The following is a 9608-nucleotide window of genomic DNA, read 5'->3' on the forward strand; positions in this document are numbered from 1 at the left end:
AGAGCATTCTAACTGCCCCAACTGGAATTAATCAAACCATACAGCGTTAATGAACTGTGTGGCCCCATCTGCCTCTGCCAAACATGCTACAGCCCTGCTGCATGCTGTGAGGTTACCGTGCACTAATTATCTAACAGGTTTTCTGCACATGGTTTTCCAAACAAGCACCCCTGCCAACTTGTCAACAGGGCACTATTCTCTAAAACTGAAGTTACTTGCTTTTTGCCTGAGAATGTCCACGGTGACTTTCCCAGAGACCTAGGAATAGAAGCAAGATTGTACCTTTCACTGCCTCTTTAATTTAAAGGAAGGGGGGAAAAAATCTCTGTAAGCTAATATGTAGCTTCATTGGTGATTATAGCACTACGAGCGTCTCTGATTTAAACCAGAGAACAAGAAATGTCACCATTCTCAGCTGGCAGGGAAGAAAAAAAAAACAACATGCAGGTGGATGGTGTGAAATTTAAGCAGACTTGGGAAAGAACTAATCAACGTGTGGAATTCTCCACTGGAGATGTGTTTTGACAGTTCTCTGGTAATTTCCTGTTTTGGTTTGCCCACTTCATGTCAATGCATGAGGCAGCATGCTACAGCTGAAAAAGCATGTGCTTTGAGGTCAGGTGTCCCAGTCCTGTCACTTTTGGCTAGGCGAGCGAGCCACTTACTTCTCTGACCTTCATGTTCTGCATCTGATAATTGGGGTAATGATACCTAACTCAATGAGTTGCTGTGAGAAGTAAAATAATACTGAATATAGAAGTGCTTTATATTGCTGCTTGCTACATGCTAGCTGTGTGACTTTGTGCAAATTGCTTAATCTCCATTTCTTCATCTGTAAAATGGGGATAACTACTATCGCTCTCCTTGAGTTGTAGTGAGGATTGCATGAGTCAGTCCATGTAAAGTGCTTAGAATTATGCTACTACATACTAAGCTCTAAACATTTTCTGTTATTTCTGTTTATCAGATGATATACATGTTATCTATTTTATTCAGGTGTACCTCACCTGAATAAATATAGCAATTTATAGCAATTTAAACACAGCAGAACTTATATTTATAATTCAACTATTGCTAAGTATTTTGTGCAAAGCACTAAGGTGCTGTATACAAATATAAATTAGGGGGGTGGTTATCTATTTTGCAAAAGGGAATAGCAAGGCCGTGCTTCAATTTACTAATTCACTTTGATAGCGCCCACTATTACGTTCAACACAATGTAAGATACAGAAATATGTAATACATCCTTCAAGGAGTGTTTTAAATATATTTTTATTATTCTAATATTAATGAATGGTCATTGTAGAAAATTGTAGAAAATACTGATAAGTGATGGCAACAACAACATACAACTGATCACCTATGAGTATATTGCCACCACCAAGAGACAGCTATATCTCACAGTTTGCTTTAAATTGTTTGGGTTATGTGTGTGTGTGTGTGTGTGTGTGTGTGTGTGTATGTGTATGTGTGTGTGTAAGTGTACACAAAATTGGAATCACACTGCTTTTAAAAATTTAATAGGCCATAAACATCTTTCCATGTTACTAAATATTCTTTTCTCCTTTATTATTTAAGCTTTTTAAAATTTGTTTTGAAATAGTTTCAACTTAAAGAAGAGTTGCGAAAAAAATAGTACAGAGTTACCTGGAGACCGCAAGTATCCTGCTTCTACTTAAACAATTGCCCACTCTTTTTAGCATACATTGGTGGATCTTGTCTACAGCAATGATTACTGGGGTGTTTTAATGGTGATTTTCTATTTTCCTCACACCTTCTATATTTATTAATTAATATTTTTCTCTATGGAAGAGCTGTCCCTTCTCTCCCATTTATTTATTTAATCATTTATTTATAGCAATGGACATTTATTTTATTCTTTTTGTTATAATCTAATGTCATATTATTGCTTTTTATTTTGTTCTTCAAATTGTTTCAGCTTTGATTATTGGGAGCTCTTTCAGATTCCCATGCATTTTTATATTCCTTTAAAAGAAAAGTAGGATTTCCTTACATTCAAACACTGCGAAATGTTCCAGGTTCATGTTTATTTCCACTGCCCCACCTCTGAAATGAAACAGTTTTCCAAGGATCCTAGATTCCTTTTACTGGAGGAGGAGGATATTTAGAAACCAGTACCACTGCGAGTTAGGAGTTCTCCTTGTCCCTATTTCTAACCCCTCTCAGTGGATAGAACTAGGATATGTGTGTGTGTGTGTGTGTGTGTGTGTGTGTTCACTAAATCATGCATATACACATATCTGTATTTCTGTATCAATTTATCTGTATATATTAATTTTTTAGAAATTTACCATTTAACACATGTGTCCATATTGGTACCTCTGAAAACAATTGAGCATCAGAGAAGTCGTTTTAGCCTTCCATTTTCTTATGCTTTAATTTCTTTCTCCGACAGTGAGAAACCTGGCTCTCATTTTCTACAATTTATTTATTTATTTTTTTGTTTAACTCACGTATACAAAATAAGTAGTGTCAGAATTCCTAACCCATCTTGCTGGGAGAAATAACTGAAGTGCAGTGTTTGTGTTCGGTACTTTAGCCTTCTATCAAATCAACACACTGTTTTCCAAAGTTAGGTAGGTCAGAACCTTTCTTCCCATCCCCTTCAGTGTGCTTACGTGATGAATCTGTAATAAATTAAATGTATTTGTCACAATCTGCATGCTATCTTTTCTTTCACATCCTGGTAGAATCTTTTCTTTTTTACATGTAGTAAAATTCACTTTTTGTGGTGTGCAGTTCTATCAATTTTGGCAAATACATAGAGAAGTATTATGCACCATAGCTCTATACACAATAATTTCACCACCCCAAAGTTCCCCCTGCAGCCCTTGATAGATAACCTTTTCCCAAACTCCTGATCCCTCAACTGCTCATCTGTTTTCCTCCCTATGATTTTGCCCTTTCCAGAGTGTCATGTGACTAGAATCAAATAATTCTGGGTCTGGCTTTTTTTTCTTTTGGAGTTTATTGGAGAATTGGGGAAGGGGAACAGACAAGTTGCTGTCCTTTTGTTCTTCAGTCTAGTTGTGGAGGACGTCGCTTCACTGGCCCATGTTGGTATTATCATTGCGCTCTTCCCGGCTGAGGCAGTTGTTTGCTGGCCATTGGACAGCCGCTCACAGGGGCTCAAGGCAGCTCACGAAAGCTCATGCCTGCTGCCGGCCAGCCCCACTGTAGCCTACGCTGTTGCCGGCAACTCAAGGCAGCCCAGCTCCAGGTCAAGCTGTTGTTCAGCATCTTAGCTGTAGAGGGCACAGAGTCACTGGCCCTCAAATGGGATCCGAACCGGGGCCTGCTGCTCACAGCTGGTGTCCCAAGCCAACTCCTAACCAATGCGCCATTCAGCAGGCCCTGGGTCTGGCTTTTTCCACTTTGCAAAATGCAGGTAAGATTCATGCATATTGTTTTGTGAATTAATAGTTCATTCTATTTTGTTGCTGGTTGCTTTCCATTATATGAATGTACTACAGTTTGTGGTATATATATCTAGGTTGTTTTCAATTTTTAAAGCAGCTATGAATATTTACATATAAGTTTGCATGTGAACATGTTTTCTTTTCTTTTAGATCTATTCCTAGGAGTAGGATAGCTGGGTCATGTGGTAGGTATGTGTTTACCTTTATAAGAAATAGCCAGGGCCGGCCGAGTGGCGCGATGGTTAAGAACTCGCTTGGGACGCCAGAGGGCCCCGGTTCGGATCCCACATATGAGGGCCAGTGACACTGCCCTCTACAGCTAAGATGCTGAACAACAGCTCAACCTGGAGCTGGGCTGCTGTGAGTTGCCAGCGAAGGCGTAGGCTGCAGCCCCTGCTGCAGTGGGTTGCCATGGGCTACCGTGTGTAGCCAGCAGCCAGCGTGAGCAGCCAGCAGCCGCAGTGAGCGGCCGTCCAGAAGCCGGCGACTGATCTGCCTCGCCAGGGAAGAGCGCAATGATGGTGCCAACTTGGGCCAGTGAAGCAACAACCTCCACAACTAGATTGAAGAGCAAAACGACAGCAACTTGTCTGTTCCCCTTCCCCCAATTCCCCAGCACTGTTCCCATCCCCCCAATTCCCCAATAAAAATCTTTAAAAAAAAAAAAAAAAGAAATAGCCAAACTGTTTCCCAAAGTTTGCGTTTTCATCATTTTGCATTCCCACCAGCAATGGGTGAGAGTTCCAGTTGTTCCACATCCTCACCAGCAGTTGATAGTGCCAGGTTTTTACATTTAAAATATTTAAATAGGCATATTGTGGTATCTTATTGTGGTTTTAATTTATGTTTCCCTTATAATTAATGATGTCAAACATTTTTCTTGGGCTTATTTTGCATTATGTATTATATCTCTTTATCCCTGATAATATCCCTTGCTCTGAAGTTCACTTTGATAACATGGCTATTGCAGCTTTTTTTGGATTAGTGTTTCCATGGCATATTCCTTTTATTTTTAACTAATCTGTCTTTATAATTAAGATGAGTTCACTTGTTCCATCTGCCCTTTGTTATTTCTTTTTTCTTTTTTCTGCCTTCTCTTGTGTGAATTGAGCATTTTTTATCATTCCATTTTATCTCCCCTATGATTATTCATTCCTCTTTAAAAATATTTTTTAGTGGTTTCTGTAGGGTTTGCAATATGCATCTTTAATTAATAAGTCTGCCTTCAAATATTATATATCTTCATGTGATATATAAGGACCTAGCAGCAGTATATTCTCAATTTCTCCCTTTCATCCTTTGTGCTATTGTTTTCATATCTTTCACCATTACATGTGCTATGAACACACAATACACTGCCACTATTATTGTTGTCAAAAACAAAAAGCTATCTTTAGAGCAATCAAAAATGAGAAAAGAAATAAGTTTTATTTTATCTTTATTTATTTACTTATGTCATTTCCAAGGTCTTCATTTCTCTGTGTAGATCCAAGTTTCAGTCTGATTTCATATTCTTTCTGCATGAAGAATTTCCTTTAACATTTCTTATGGGGAAGGTAATAAATTTTCTCCTCTTTTGTAAGTCTCAAAAAGTCTTTATTTTTCCTTTTTAAAACATATTTTTTCCTAGGTGTAGGATTCTGAGTTGGCAGCCTTTTTCTTCTTTCAGCACTTGAATGTCACTTCACTGTCCTGTTTTCTGAGAAGTTTGTTGCAATTCTACTCTTTGTTCCTCTGTATTTAATATTTCTTTTTTCTCTGGCTGCCTTTAATCTTATCTCTGTTATCATTTTTCAGTAGTTTGAATATTATAACATGCTTAAGGTGTGTGTGTGTGTGTGTGTGTGTGTGTGTGTGTGTGTGTGTGTGTGTTATCATCCTACTTTGTGTTCATTGAGCTTCTTGGTTCTGTGGTTTAGTTTCTAACATTAAGTTTAGATAACTCTTGGTAATTATTTCTTTAGATATTTCTTGTGCCCCCTCTCTTTCCCTCAGCTCCTAGGATTCAAATTATCCATACGAGTATGTTAGAATGTTTAATAATGTCCTGCAACTCTTGAATTTTGTGTTTCAGTTTTGGCAATTTATATTGACTTACTTTCAAGTTCACTAATTCTTGCCTCTTGTGCCTGTATCTATTGATGAAACTGCCTGAGGCATTCTTTATTTCGATTATTGTGTTTTTTATTTCCAACACTTTGATCTGATTTTTTCTTAGTTTCTTTCTCTCCGCTGAAATTAACCATCTGATCTTGCATGTTGTGCACCTTTTTCATTAGGACCATTAACATATTAATCTGTTATTTAAAATTCCCTGTCAGTTCCAATATCTGTATTATATCTGTATCTGGTTCTGATGATTGCTTTGTGTCTTTGGAGTGTTTTTTTTTTTTCTTGCCTTTTCATATACCTTGTAATTTCCTGATGAAAGCTTGTCATTTTGTGTAGGTCAGTAGAGACTGGTGTAAGTAGTTTTTAAGCCTTAATATTGGAGATAATTTTCCTGCTGTTAGGCCTTTAAGGTAGTGCTTAAATTCATGTAGATTTGAGGTGCTATGCTTATCCTCAATGCATTATAGACTTCAAATTCCTATATAGATAACTTGTGTTTCGGGTAGAAGTGAATTTACTAAACTAGAGCAATGTCTGATTCTGAATTTTAGGTGTTCTCTTTGCATTGTACCTCTTAAGAGGTTTTTTTACTTGCTCTTATTTTCTCTCTCATCCTTCTCACAGTAGAATTCTATTGTTACTTGTTATTCAAAGCTTGTTAGCTTGCAGTGGGGGAGGGGTGTGGGAGTCTATTCTCTTTCTTCTCAATAAGCCTCAGTCTTAAGCATGCACTATATGAGATATGGCCTTTTGGTTCTGTGGCCCCTGCCCCAGCGGTATTTTTGGGCCCAGTGTGTAATCCTATCCCTTCTTGATTTTTTCTCTTTGGTTCCTTTTACTCATTTGCAGTGAGTTTTCACCAATGTCCTAAGGGTAGCGGTGCTTGGTGCACTTTTCCTGCACAGATTAAGGCTTTTGTTTCCTTATTGGTGATAGGCTGGATGGATCCAGCTGGTTTTGTTTCCTTGTTGGTGATTGGCTGGATGGATCCAGCTGGTTTTGTTTCCTTGTTGGTGATTGGCTGGATGGATCCAGCTGGTTTTGTTTCCTTGTTGGTGATAGGCTGGATGGATCCAGCTGGTGTGTCTTCCCCTCTGATGAAACTGCTCTACTGCTCTCTTAGGTCTTCAACATGATGCACCCACCTTTAGGGCTCTTTCCAATCTTTTCTGTGAGTACCTGTTGGGGTTGTGAAGAAAGAACCTGAAAGAAGTGCAGACTCCCCCAAATTCTGTGGTCCCCAAGGGTCTTACACTTGCCTATCAGCCTGTAGTCAGTGTTTACCAATTTATCAACTATTTTAGATGAACTTTTCTTAGTGGCGTGTGGTGACATCTACCCCAAGTGAGAACCTTGCATTCCCTTTCTCTTTGCAGACATTATCCCTTAGGTTTGGGGTCTGTCTTTTTGCTCTGCAACTTCAGCTTTCCAATTGGTTGGGGGGGAAAAAAATGACAACTTGTGAGTTTGAAGTTAATCTAGTTACTTTCAGTGTGCGGATGAGTGTGATCCTCCTAGCTCTTCACATCTTTCCCTTTCCTTTTAATGGCAACACTGTTCTGCTCAATGAATATGTAGTCTTTTTAAAACCAGTCTCAATGCCTTATTAATATACTTTTAGTCAATTTTTTTCTTTCTTTTGCTGTTATAAAAAAAGGTTGAATGACCTTTATAGGTAGATTTATCTTTGATTATTTACTTTCTAATCATTTACAACCTACTGTAATTAGAAAGAACAAGCAGGCATATCATGAACAGTTAAGTAAAGACATAAGGTAGAATAAAATGAATCCCTGAAATAGCATCCTAGGATGCCATAACGACAAAGAGTCATACGGAGTTAATGGTGCTTCACATTTGTGTAGAAGTTAGTAATAATCTTCATGCTTATTAAAACTTCTAATCTTAGTAATTTCCCATTTTCTCTATTAGAAAAGTGAGGACTAAGTGGGTTAACTGAGAGCCACAGAGCTATTAAATGATGGAGCTAGGACTTGACTCAATATCTTGGGAAACTTCATAAAGGAGGAGATGGACCTGAGCTAAACCTTCAAAGGCAGGAAAAGATATTAGTATTTCCTGACAAGGAGACAATGTACATTGAGACACACCCATATAGAAGTCATATACAACTATGCAATCTACAGAAGCACATGTCGAGACTGAAAAAGGCTTGAGCTAGTGAATTCTGCTACAGATGTATTTCTTGTTCGTGTTTTAGAATAAATGTTACCAATATCAGCATATCTAGGATTTGATTTGAAAGTAGGAAGCTTGGCTGTTCCCTGAAACCCACCAATTTAGCCCCATGTGCTCCACCCAGTCCAGGAAGGGAACCAGCTTTTCCTTCACCCAACCAAGTGGCTGGGAAAACATTCTGCTTACGCCTTTAGCTCTTCTGGCTGGTCAAATAATTTACACAGCATGCAGCAAATTAGCACGAGAAAATACAATGTTAATATATGCTCATCGGGGAACTCACATAAACGTGAAAATTCCAAAGACAGTGAGGTAAAATAAGGCTATATGTCGTTTTAGATGAAGGAGACAAGGGGAAATGGGGGATGGGACTTCAAAGGGGAAATAAGCAATTCACAGGTAGCCTAGAAAGTGGCAAACAAATTTTTGCTAGGCAACTCAGAAACAATAGGACAGAGGGAAATCTAAGGAACAGATTTTTGCATGGGTCCTTCTTGTCTACCATACTTAATTCACATGTGCTGAATTTAATATGCCAAGGTTCTTTTCCTAAAGCAGGTTTGTATAACTTAATCTCTTTAAACAGGAAAGGGGGAAGTAAAAAACTCTTCTTGAGTTTGTTGGGCTTTAATTGCTTACAGCTCAAAATAATCTGCATACCAGGGTGGCACATCCCAGAGGAAATTGCTCCCAACCCCTAAACAGTGTTCCGTGTTTGGGTAGAAAGGAAGATGCAGACCAGCTGCCAAAAAAAAAAAAGAAAGAAAGAAAAGAAAAGAAAAGCAGAAGATGGGCTTTCCCTCCTTCTTCAGTGAAATAAACCTGACCTTCTGGGAGGAGAGTCTGTCTTGCATCAGAGCTGTTTTAACCAAATCACAACAGGAAACAGCTCCAGTTACACCCCAGCTTGCTCCAAGTCCTCCTAAGCGCACAGAGCATCCCATCCTTACTTCCTGCAACTCTGGGTCCAGCAGGTAGTTGCCTGAAGGGGCCTTCGCGAAGGGTGCTGGGTCTTGCCTTTGGGATTTCTGCTCTCAGAACAGCCGAAATAAGAATGAATATTCGCCAAAGGAAGAAGCAGTAATCCAATAATCAGGAACCCTGTCTCTAAATGTAGTTAATTTTTATTTAATTGTCCAGTAACTGTTTAAAATAAACACCAGTTGGTAATCAAATACAGGAGGATTAAGGATGAGCAGTCATGAAAGCAGGATAGAGTTACTAGGCCAAAACAAAGTGGGGGGGAAAGGGAGAGACAGCCTGCTTCAGAGAAACTGTGGTTCATAGACTGGGGATTGTCAGACGAGAAGCTGTGGGCCTCTCGTAGCTCATAAAGATTTATATCAGCTTTTACTTGTATTTGTTAGCCATCAATAAAACTGATTTTAATCACCACTAGTCTTTAATTATAAAGCATTTATTCCTTTATTAAATAAAAATTAAAAGCACATGTAATGAGTGATTTTAAAACTGTCAGAGTAAGAGCTCGGCACACCCTGGCACATCCTGGGAGACAGGTACAGCTTAGATTGGTTTCCAGAAAACTCTTCAGCTCCCAGGGCACTTGCTGACTCCCGTCTGCAGGCAACCAGGGCTCGAGGGAGGAGGGGAGTAAGAATGAAATCCACAAAGCTGGGCGAGGCACATCGTGCTGCCAACGCGTCCCCTGTGTCTGTAATCCCTGCCTTTCTGCACCACCCAAGATGTAGTAACATATCTTGTAAAGACTCATCCTTTGCTTGTGATATTCCTCTAAGAGAGAGAAAGAGAGAGAGAGAGAGAGAGAGAGAGAGAGAGAGAGAGAGAGAGAATGAGAATGAGAATGAGAATGAGAAAGAGAATGAGAATGAGAATGAG

The sequence above is a fragment of the Hipposideros armiger genome, unplaced genomic scaffold, assembly GCF_001890085.2.
Source record: "Hipposideros armiger isolate ML-2016 unplaced genomic scaffold, ASM189008v1 scaffold_16, whole genome shotgun sequence".
NCBI lineage: Eukaryota > Metazoa > Chordata > Mammalia > Chiroptera > Hipposideridae > Hipposideros > Hipposideros armiger.